This window comes from Arachis stenosperma, chromosome 9, assembly GCF_014773155.1.
Source record: "Arachis stenosperma cultivar V10309 chromosome 9, arast.V10309.gnm1.PFL2, whole genome shotgun sequence".
In the NCBI taxonomy this organism is placed as follows: domain Eukaryota; kingdom Viridiplantae; phylum Streptophyta; class Magnoliopsida; order Fabales; family Fabaceae; genus Arachis; species Arachis stenosperma.
Window position 1 is genome coordinate 123,885,974 of NC_080385.1, and position 12,637 is coordinate 123,898,610.

General features: G+C 39.4%; 1 non-coding gene across 1 annotated transcript; it reads right to left on the minus strand.

The window, feature by feature from the left end:
* Positions 1 to 3,042: 3,042 nt before the first annotated feature.
* Positions 3,043 to 3,150, minus strand: LOC130953262 (small nucleolar RNA R71). Its single transcript, XR_009075434.1, has one exon. It is a non-coding gene; the product is annotated as a small nucleolar RNA R71 (small nucleolar RNA).
* Positions 3,151 to 12,637: the final 9,487 nt, after the last annotated feature.

Genomic DNA, 12,637 nt, shown 5'->3' on the forward strand with positions numbered 1-12,637 from the left:
CTTGTTCTTATGTATTTTCAACGGTGGAGTTTCTACACACCATAGATTAAGGTGTGGAGCTCTGCTGTACCTCGAGTATCAATGCAATTACTATTGTTCTTCTATTCAATTTGGCTTATTCTTGTTCTAAGATATCACTTGTTCCTCAACTTGATGAATGTGATGATCCGTGACACTCATCATCATTCTTACCTATGAACGTGTGCCTGACAACCACCTCCTTTCTACCTTAGATTGAGTGGATATCTCTTGGATTCCTTAATTAGAATCTTTGTGGTATAAGCTAGAATTGATGGTGGCATTCAAGAGAATCCGGAAGGTCTAAACCTTGTCTGTGGTATTTTGAGTAGGATTCAAGGATTGAATGACTGTGACGAGCTTCAAACTCCTGAAGGTTGGGCGTTAGTGACAGACGTAAAAGAATCACCGGATTCTATTCCAACCTGATTGAGAACCGACAGATGATTAGCCGTGCTGTCACAGAGCGCATTGAACATTTTCACTGAGAGAACGGGACTGTAGCCACTGACAACGGTGATGCCCAACATACAGCTTGCCATGGAAAGGAGTAAGAAGGATTGGATGAAGACAGTAGGAAAGCAGAGAGATGGAAGGGACAAAGCATCTCCATACGCTTATCTGAAATTCTCACCAATGAATTACATAAGTATCTCTATCATTATTTTATGCTTTATTCATCTTTTAATTATCAATCCTCCATAACCATTTGAATCCGCCTGACTAAGATTTACAAAATGACCATAGCTTGTTTCATACCAACAATCTCTGTGGGATCGACCCTTACTCGCATGAGGTTTATTACTTGGACGACCCAGTGCACTTGCTGGTTAGTTGTGCGAAGTTGTTATAAAGAGTTGAGATTGCAATTGAGCGTACCATGTTGATGGCGCCATTGATGATCACAATTTCGTGCACCGAGTTTTTGGCGCCGTTGCCAGGGATTGTTCGAGTTTGGACAACTGACGGTTCATCTTGTTGCTTAGCTTAGGTATTTTTCTTCAGAGTTCTTAAGAATGAATTCTAGTGTTTCAAGGTGATGTTCTTATCATCACCAAAGCTGATTGATTCTCATCAATTTAGCTCTTGAATGTAATGTCCTGCTGAAGCTTGGCTAGCCATGTCTAATTTCTTTAGACTAAAGCTTTAGACTAACATTGCATGATTCCTGGAATTCTCATTAAGAATTTTGAAACCTTTATTTTACTTCTCCATATAATTTTCGAAAAAGCACAAAAAAAATTTATAAAATCATAAAATCAAAAATAGTTTTATGTTTCTTGTTGAGTCTAGTGTCTCATTTTAAGTTTGGTGTCAATTGCATGTTTCTGTTCTTGCATTTTTCGAATTCATTCATATGTCTTCATTGATCTTCAAGATGTTCTTGATGATTTCCTTGCTCTAATCTTTAAATTCTCTTGTCTTGAGTGTTTTGTTGTTTCTCATATGCATTCTCAATTTGTTAGTGTCAGTAGTATACAAACTTCTAAGTTTGGTGTCTTGTATGCATTGTTTATTTGATTTTAGTTGCATTTTGATTATTCCTCATCATTAAAAATTCAAAAAAAAAATTTCTTTGTGTCTTTTCAAGTTAATAATACAGAGAATTGAAGATTCAGAACATATACAGCAGAGGAATTACACAGAAAAAGCTGGGCGTTCAAAAAGCCCAGTGAGGAAGGAAAACTGGCGTTTAAACGCCAGCCAGGGTACCTGGCTGGGCGTTTAACGCCCAAAAGGGTAGTGTTTGGGCGTTAAACGCCAGAATGGATACCATTCTGGGCGTTTAACGCCAGGATGGCACAAGAGGGAAGATTTTGTTTTTAATTCGAATTTTTTTCAAGTTTTCATAATTTTTCAAAATCAAATCTTTTTCAAATCATATCTTTTCAATCATATATTTTCAAAATCAATTTCTTTCCATTTTCAAAAATAACTGCTAACAATTAATGATTTGATTCAACATTTCAATTATGTTGCCTTTTCTGTTGAGAAAGGTTTAATGTCTAAATCATATCTTTTAAATTTCTTGTTAGCCAAGTCATTAATTTTCAAAATCAAATCTTTTTAAATTGTTTTTCAATCATATCTTTTCAATCGTATCTTTTTAAAACCATAACTTTTCAATCATATCTTATTAATCACATCTTTTTCAAAATAGTTTTCAATCATATCTTTTTTATTTCTAATTTCAAAGTCTTTTTCAAAAATCACTTTATTTCTTTCCCAATCATATTTTTCGAAAATTATTCTTCAATTTTTCAAAATGTTTTTAAAATGTTTTTAATTTATTTTCGAAAATTTCTTCCCCTCTTCTAACATCCTTCTATTTATGGACTAACACTCCTCCTCAATGCACAATTCGAATTCTATCTTTCTAGATAAGTTCGAATTCTTCTTCTACCCTCTCCTTCTTCTTTTCCTCTGACACCTCAAGGAATCTCTATACTGTGACATAGAGGATTCCATACTTTCTTGTTCTCTTCTCTTTCATATGAGTAGGAGCAAAGACAAAAGCATTCTTGTTGAGGCTGACCCTGAACCTGAAAGGACCTTGAAGCGAAAGCTAAGAGAAGCTAAAACACTACTCTCTGAAGAGGACCTAACAGAAATCTTCAAGGAAGAAGACATGGCAGCCGAAAATAACAACAATGCCAACAATGCAAGGAAGGTGCTGGGTGACTTTACTGCACCTACTCCCGACTTCTATGGGAGAAGCATCTCTATCCCTGCCATTGGAGCAAACAACTTTGAGCTTAAGCCTCAATTAGTTTCTCTAATGCAACAGAATTGCAAGTTTCAATGGAAGATCCTCATCAGTTTTTAGCTGAATTCTTGCAAATCTGTGACACTGTCAAGACCAATGGGGTTGACCCTGAGGTCTACAGACTTATGCTATTCCCTTTTGCTGTAAGAGACAGAGCTAGGATATGGTTGGACTCACAACCTAAAGAAAGCCTGAACTCTTGGGAAAAGCTAGTCAATGCCTTCTTGGCAAAGTTCTTTCCACCTCAAAAATTGAGTAAGCTTAGAGTAGAAGTCCAAACCTTCAGACAGAAGGAAGGTGAATCCCTCTATGAAGCTTGGGAAAGATACAAACAATTGATCAGAAAGTGTCCCTCTGACATGCTTTCTGAATGGAGCATCATAGGTATCTTCTATGATGGTCTGTCTGAACTATCCAAGATGTCATTGGACAGCTCTGCTGGAGGATCTCTTCATCTGAAGAAGACGCCTGCAGAAGCTCAAGAACTCATTGAAATGGTTGCAAATAACCAATTCATGTACACTTCTGAAAGGAATCCTGTGAACAATGGGACGAATCAGAAGAAAGGAGTTCTTGAGATTGATACTCTGAATGCCATATTGGCTCAGAACAAAATATTGACTCAGCAAGTCAATATGATTTCTCAAAGTCTGTTTGGAATGCAAGCAGCACCAGGCAGTACTAAGGACGCTTCATCTGAAGAAGAAGCTTATGATCCTGAGAACCCTTCAATGGAAGAAGTGAATTACATGGGAGAACCCTATGGAAACACCTATAATCCTTCATGGAGAAATCATCCAAATCTCTCATAGAAGGATCAACAGAGACCTCAACAAGGTTTCAACAACAATAATGGTGGAAAAAACAGGTTTGCCAATGGCAAGCCTTTTCCATCATCTTCTCAGCAACAGACAGAGAATTCTAAGCAGAGCCACTCTGACTTAGCAACCATGATCTCTAATCTAATCAAAACCACTCAAAGTTTCATGACTGAAACAAGGTCCTCCATTAGAAACTTGGAGGCACAAGTGGGTCAGCTGAGTAAGAAAGTTACTGAACTCCCTCCTAGCACTCTTCCAAGCAATACAGAAGAGAATCCAAAAGGAGAGTGTAAGGCCATCAACATGGCCAAATTTGGAGAGGAGGAAGAGGCAGTGAGCGCCACTGAGGAAGACTTCAATGAGTTCCCTAATGAGGAACCATGGGAATCTGAGGCTCACACTGAGACCATAGAGATTCCATTGGATTTACTTCTGCCATTCATGAGCTCTGATGAGTATTCTTCCTCTGAAGAGGACGAAGATGTCACTGAAGAGCAAGTTGCTAAATACCTTGGAGCAATCATGAAGCTAAATGACAAGTTATTTGGTAATGAGACTTGGGAGGATGAACCCCCTTTGCTCACCAAAGAACTGGATGACTTGACTAGGCAGAGATTACCTCAAAAGAGACAGGACCCTGGGAAGTTCTCAATACCTTGTACCATAGGCACCATGACCTTTGAGAAGGCTCTGTGTGACCTAGGGTCAAGCATAAACCTCATGCCTCTCTCTGTAATGGAGAAGCTAGGGATCTTTGAGGCACAAGCTGCAAGAATCTCACTAGAGATGGCAGACAATTCAAGAAAACAAGCTTATGGACTTGTAGAGGATGTTCTGGTAAAGGTTGAAGACCATTACATCCCTGCTGATTTCATAGTCCTAGAGACTAGGAAGTGCATGGATGAATCCATCATCCTTGGCAGACCCTTCCTAGCCACAGCAAAGGCTGTGATTGATGTTGACAGAAGAGAATTGATTATTCAAGTGAATGAAGAATCCTTTGTGTTTAAGGCTCAAGGATATCCCTCTGTAACCATGGAGAGGAAGCATGAAGAGCTTCTCTCAAAACAGAGTCAAACAGAGCCCCCACAATCAAACTCTAAGTTTGATGTTGGGAGGCCACAACCAACTTCTAAGTTTGGTGTTGAACCCCCACATTCCAACTCTAAGTTTCGTGTTGGGAGGTTCCAATATTGCTCTGAGTATCTGTGAGGCTCATTGAGAGCCCACTGTCAACCTACTGACATTAAAGAAGTGCTTGTTGGGAGGCAACCCAATGTTATATTTATCTATTTTCCTTTGTTATTTTATGTTTTCTGTAGGTTGATGATCATGTGGAGTCACAAAATCAATTGAAAAAGCAAAAACAGAATGAGAAACAGAAAGAAAAATAGCACACCCTGGAGGAAAACTTGCTGGCGTTTAAACGGCAGTAAGGGCAGCAAATGGGCGATTAACGCCCAGTCTGGCACCATTCTGGGCGTTTAACACCAGAAAGGGGCACCAGGCTGGCGTTTAATGCCAGGAATGGGCAAGAAGCTGGCGTTAAACGCCAGAAATGGGCACCAGCCCAACGTTTAACGCCAGGATTGGCAGAAGGAGCATTTTTGCTCGCCACTTGGTGCAGGGATGAATTATCCTTGACACCTCAGGATCTGTGGACCCCACAGGATCTCCACCTACCCCACCACTCTTTCTCTTCTTCACCCATTCACCAATCACCTCAATACATCTTCCCCAAAAACCCCTCACCTATCAAATCCCACCATTCTCTTCACCACTCACATCCATCCTTCATAAAACCCACCTACCCCACCATCCAAATTCAAACCACTTTCCCTCCCAAACCCACCCATAATGGCCGAACCACAAATCCCCCTCCATCTCCTCCATTTTCTTCTTCTTCTACTCTTTTCTTTCTTCTTTTGCTCGAGGACGAGCAAACCTTCTAAGTTTGGTGTGGTAAAAGCGTTGCTTTTTATTTTTCCATAACCATTTATGGCACCTAAGGCCGGAGAAACCTCTAGAAAGAGGAAAGGGAAGGCAAAAGCCTCCACCTCCGAGTCATGGGAGATGGAGAGATTCATCTCAAGGGTGCATCAAGACCACTTCTATGAAGTTATGGCCAAGAAGAAGGTGATCTCCGAGGTCCCTTTCAAACTCAAAAAGGGTCAACTTTGATCAAAGGTTGGACCAAGTCCTCATGGATACCACTAAGAAAAGGATGGAGCAAACAAGAGATCTCACTCATCATGAAATCCCTGAGATGCCTCAAGGGATGCACTTTCCTCCACAAAACTATTGGGATCAAATCAACACCTCCCTAGGAGAATTGAGTTCCAACATGGGACAACTAAGGGTGGAGCACCAAGAACATTCCATCCTCCTCCATGAAATTAGAGAAGATCAAAGAATCATGAGAGAGGAGCAACAAAGGCAAGGAAGAGACATTGAGGAGCTCAAGCACTCCATAAGTTCTTCAAAAGGAAGAACAAGCCGCCATCACTAAGGTGGACCCGTTCTTTAATCTCCTTGTTCCTTATTTTTCTGTTTTTTGAATTTTCATGCTTATGTTTATCTATGTTTGTGTCTTATGATCATTAGTGTCTTAGTGTCTATGCCTTAAAGTTATGAATGTCCTATGAATCCATCACCTTTCTTAAATGAAAAATGTTCTTAATTGAAAAAGAGAAGAATTGCATGAATTTTGAATTTTATAACAAATTAATTATTTTGATGTGGTGGCAATACTTTGACTTCTGAATGTATGCTTGAACAGTGCATATGTCTTTTGAATTTTTTGTTCATGAATGTTGGCTCTTGAAAGAATGATGAAACAAGGAGACATGTTATTGAGAGTCTGAAAAATCATAAAAATGATTCTTGAAGCAAGAAAAAGCAGTGAATACAAAAAAAAAACGAAAAAAAGGGAAAAAAGAAATAAAATAAAATAAAAAAATAAAGTCGTGATCCAAGGAAAAAAGAGTGTGCTTAAGAACCATGGACACCTCTAATTGGGGACTCTAGCAAAGCTAAGTCACAATCTGAAAAGGTTCACCCAATTATATGTCTGTGGCATGTATGTATCCGGTGGTAATACTGGAAGACAGAGTGCTTTGGGCAACGGACAAGACTCATAAAGTAGCTGTGTTCAAGAATCATCATACTTACCTAGGAGAATTAATAACATTATCTGGATTCTGAGTTCCTATAGAAGCCAATCATTCTGAATTTCAAAGGATAGAGTGAGATGCCAAAACTGTTCAGAGGCAAAAAGCTAAAAGTCCCGCTCATCTAATTAATACTGATCTTCATAGATGTTTTTGGAATTCATTGCATATTCTCTTCTTTTTATCTTATTTGATTTTCAGTTGCTTGAGGACAAGCAACAATTTAAGTTTGGTGTTGTGATGAGCGGATAATTTATACGCTTTTTGGCATTGTTTTTAGTATGTTTTTAGTATGTTTTAGTTAGTTTTTATTATATTTTTATTAGTTTTTAGTTAAAATTCACTTTTCTGGACTTTACAATGAGTTTGTGTGTTTTTCTATGATTTCAGGTATTTTCTGGCTGAAATTGAGGGACCTGAGCAAAAATCTGATTCAGAGGCTGAAAAGGACTACAGATGCTGTTGGATTCTGACCTCTCTGCACTCTAAGTGATTTTTTTGGAGCTACAGAAGCCCAATTGGCGAGCTCTCAATTGCTTTGGAAAGTAGACATCCTGGGCTTTCCAGCAATGTATAATAGTCTATACTTTGCCCGAGATTTGATGGCCCAAACAGGCGTTCCAAGTCAGCTCAAGAATTCTGGCGTTTAACGCCGGAACTGGCACAAGAATGGGAGTTAAACGCCCAAACTGGCACAAAAGCTGGCGTTTAACTCCAAGAAAAGTCTCTACATATGAAAGCTTCAATGCTCAGCCCAAGCACACACCAAGTGGGCCCGGAAATAGATTTTTATGTCATTTACTCATCTTTGTAAACCCTAAGCTACTAGTTCTCTACAAATAGGACCTTTTGCTATTGTATTTTGATCATCTTTGGATCACTTTAGATCTTTTGATCATCTTTGGATGTCTAGTTCTTAGATTATGGGGGCTGGCCTCATGGCCATGCCTAGACCTTGTTCTTATGTATTTTCAACGGTGGAGTTTCTACACACCATAGATTAAGGTGTGGAGCTCTGCTGTACATCGAGTATCAATGCAATTACTATTGTTCTTCTATTCAATTCGGCTTATTCTTGTTCTAAGATATCACTTGTTCCTCAACTTGATGAATGTGATGATCCGTGACACTCATCATCATTCTCACCTATGAACGTGTGCCTGACAACCACCTCCGTTCTACCTTAGATTGAGTGGATATCTCTTGGATTCCTTAATCAAAATCTTCGTGGTATAAGCTAGAATTGATGGCGGCATTCAAGAGAATTCGGAAGGTCTAAACCTTGTCTGTGGTATTCTGAGTAGGATTCAAGGATTGAATGACTGTGACGAGCTTCAAACTTCTGAAGGCTGGGCGTTAGTGACAGACGCAAAAGAATCACTGGATTCTATTCCAACCTGATTGAGAACCGACAGATGATTAGCCGTGCTGTGACAGAGCGCGTTGAACATTTTCACTGAGAGGACGGGACTGTAGCCACTGACAACGGTGATGCCCAACATACAGCTTGCCATGGAAAGGAGTAAGAAGGATTGGATGAAGACAGTAGGAAAGCAGAGAGACGGAAGGGACAAAGCATCTCCATACGCTTATCTGAAATTCTCACCAATGAATTACATAAGTATCTCTATCCTTATTTTATGCTTTATTCATCTTTTAATTATCAATCCTCCATAACCATTTGAATCCGCCTGACTGAGATTTACAAGATGACCATAGCTTGCTTCATACCAACAATCTCCGTGGGATCGACCCTTACTCGCGTAAGGTTTATTACTTGGACGACCCAGTGCACTTGCTGGTTAGTTGTGCGAAGTTGTCATAAAGAGTTGAAATTGCAATTGAGCGTACCATGTTGATGGCGCCATTGATGTTCATAATTTCGTGCACCAACGTCATTTACTATGCCAGTCGTGTTTTAAATGACGCACAGAAGAACTACACAACCACAGAAAAAGAGCTACTTGCAGTGGTTTACGCCATTGACAAATTCAGATCCTATTTAGTAGGATCAAAAGTGATTGTGTACACTGACCATGCTGCTCTTAAATATCTACTCACAAAGCAGGATTCAAAACCCAGACTCATAAGATGGGTGTTGCTTCTGCAAGAGTTTGATATAGAAATAAGAGATAGAAAGAGGACAGAGAACCAAGTAGCAGATCACCTGTCCCGATAGAACCAGTAGAAGGGGTGTCCCTCCCTCTTACTGAGATCTCTGAGACCTTTCCGGATGAGCAACTCTTTGCCATCCAGGAAGTGCCATGGTTTGCAGACATTGTGAACTACAAGGAAGTGAGATTCATACCCAAAGAATACAGTAGGCAGCAATCAAAGAAGCTGATCAGGGATGCAAAGTATTATCTTTGGGATGAGCCATATCTCTTCAAGAGATGTGCAGACGGAGTAATTCGTAGATGTGTGCCGCAGAAGATTCTATGGCATTGCCATGGATCACAATATGGAGGACATTTTGGAAGTGAGCGAACAGCCAGAAGAGTCCTCCAATGTGGCTTCTACTGGCCTACTCTCTATAAAGATTCTTGAGTGTTTGTACTTAATTGTGACAGTTGCCAAAGATCTGGTAATCTGCCTCACTGTTATGCCATGCCTTAACAAGGGATCTTGGAGATTGAGTTGTTTGATGTATGGGGTATTGACTTCATGGGGCCTTTCCGACCATCATACTCAAACACTTATATTCTGGTGGCAGTGGATTATGTATCAAAAATGGGTGGAAGCTATTGCAACATCCACTAACGACACTAAGACAGTGTTAAAATTCCTCCAGAAACACATCTTCAGCAGATTTGGCACCCCTAGAGTACTAATCAGTGATGGGGGCACTCATTTCTACAATAAACAGCTTTACTCTGGTTTGGTTCGTTATGGAGTTAGCCACAGGGTAGCCACTCCATATCATCCACAAACAAATGGGCAAGCTGAAGTCTCTTATAGAGAACTTAAAAGAATTCTGGAACGGACTGTTATTAACCGTAGAAGGAATTGGGCAAGAAGCTTGGATGATGCTCTATGGGCATACAGAACAGCATTCAAGACTCCTATAGGAAATTCTCCATACCAGCTTGTGTATGGAAAAGCCTGTCACTTGCAAGTGGAACTGGAACATAAGGCCTACTGGGCAACCAGATTCCTAAACCTTGATGCCAAGTTAGCTGGAGAAAAACGATTGCTCCAGTTAAATGAGCTAGAGGAATTTAGACTCAATGCTTTCGAAAATGCAAAAATATACACAGAGAAAGCAAAAAGATGGCATGATAAGAAGCTGTCATCCAGAGTCTTTGAGCTAGTCAGAAAGTTCTGCTGTTTAATTCTAGGCTCAGATTATTCCCCGGGAAATTGAAATCTCGGTGGAGAGGTCCATATGTGATTACAAGTGTGTCACCATATGGATAAGTAGAGCTTCAGGATAATGATTCTAATAAAAAGTTCATTGTTAATGGACAGAGGGTCAAACATTATCTTGAAGGCAATTTTGAGCAAGAATGCTCAAAACAGAGGCTTGATTAAAGCTCAGTAATAGTCCAGCTAAAGACAATAAAGAAGCGCTTGCTGGGAGGCAACTAATGAGCGGATATTTTATACGCTTTTTGGGGGTAATTTCATATAGATTTTAGCATGATTTTATTAGTTTTTAATAGAATTTTATTATTTTTTAAGCAAAAACCATATTTCTGGACTTTACTATGAGTTTGTGTGTTTTTCTATGATTTCAGGTATTTTCTGGCTGAAATTGAGGGAGCTGAGCAAAAATTTGAGTTAGGCTGAAAAAGGACAGCTGATGTTGTTGGATCCTGACCTCCCTGCAGTCGGAATGGATTTGTTGGAGCTACAAGAGTCCAATTGGCGCGCTCTTAATTGGGTTGGAAAGTATACATCCAGGGCTTTCCAGTAATATATAATCGTCCATACTTTGCGCGAAGATAGACGATGTAAACTGGCGTTCAACGCCAGTTCCATGTTGCAGTCTGGCGTCCAGCGCCAGAAACAGGTTACAAGTTGGAGTTCAACGCCCAAAACACGTTACAACCTGGCGTTCAACTCTAGAAACAGCCCAAGCACGTGAGAGGCTTAAGTCTCAGCCCTAGCACACACCAAGTGGGCCCCAGAAGTGGATCTCTGCACCAATTATCTTAGTCTACTCATTCTCTGTAAACCTAGGTTACTAGTTTAGTATTTAAACAACTTTTAGAGACTTATTTAGTACATCATGACATTTTTAGATCTGAAATTTATACTCTTTGACGGCACGAATCTCTAAACTCCATTATTGGGGGTGAGGAGCTCTGCAGCGTCTCGATGAATTAATGAAATCACTTATATTTTTCCATTCAAATATGCGTGTTCCTATTTAAGATGTTCATTAACGCTTAATTATGGAGAAGGTGATGATCCGTGACACCCATCACCTTCCTCAACCCATGAACATGTGTCTGACAACCACCTCCATTCTATATCAGATTGAATGAATATCTCTTAGATTCCTTAATCAGAATCTTCGTGGTATAAGCCAGATTGATGACGGCATTCATGAGAATCCGGAAAGTCTAAACCTTGTCTGTTGTATTCTGAGTAGGATTCTGGGATTGAATGACTGTGACGAGCTTCAAACTCGCGAGTGTTGGGCGTGATGACAAACACAAAAGAATCAATGGATTTTATTCCGACATGATCGAGAACCAACAGCTGATTAGCCATGCTGTGACAGAGCATTTAGACCATTTTCACTGAGAGGATGGAAAGTAGCCATTGACAACGATGAGCTTGCCATGGAAGGAACCTTGCATTATGGTATTGAGTTGAATATTACATTACAGGAATTCAGAAGACAAAGCATCTCCAAAATCCCAACATATTCTCCATTAATGCACAACAAGTAATTATTTCATGCTCTTTTATTTTTCTAATAATTCAAACTGATAATTATATTTGATATCCTGACTAAGAATAATAAAATAAACATAGCTTGCTTCAAACCAATAATCTCCGTGGGATCGACCCTTACTCACGTAAGGTATTACTTGGACGACTCAGTGCACTTGCTGGTTAGTGGTACGAAATCATAAGAAATATTGATTTTGATATTGGGATTAAAATTTCGTGCATCAAGCCTGCCATGGAATAAATCATCAGAAGTTGAAGTAGATAGTAAGAAAAGTTGATGCAGAAGGAAGAAGAATCTCCGAAGCCTCAACCTTCTTATATCATTGATTTCACATCTATCTAGTAACATTTTATTTATTTATTTTGTTTTATGCATTTTTCACAAAAACTATCATCTTTTCTAATTGCCTGACTAAAATCTACAAGGTAGCCATTGCTTGATTAAACCAACAATCTCTATGGGATCGACCTTCACTCACTTGAGGTGTTACTTGGACAACCCGGAGCACTTGCCGATCTATCTATGCGAATATTGCGGAGGCAGTTTCGCACACTAGTGTCCAAAGTATTCCTGTTACAAGCAAAGTTGAGATTGCTATTTATTTTGTTATTATGTTATGTATATATGTATAGACTCTTCTTTATATATATCTTATGTTTGATCCTCCGAGAGGCTCTTGTGGAGAAATAGGAACTTATTTTATATATTTTGGGGGTGTTTTGTGATGTAACTGTATGTACGTATATATTCTCCGGCAGGCCCTGGGCTTCGCAGGTCAAAACTGGAGTTTGATATTCTATATTTTTGATGTTCTACTCCTTCTGTATCTTTACTTTTCTTGTCCAAGTAACTGTTTACATGAGCGATGCACTTTTCATTTTGCCAATTTTTGTTTAAGCTTTCCTTCAAGACTCCTTGTTATAAATTCTTTTCAACTAATACTATGTATATATCT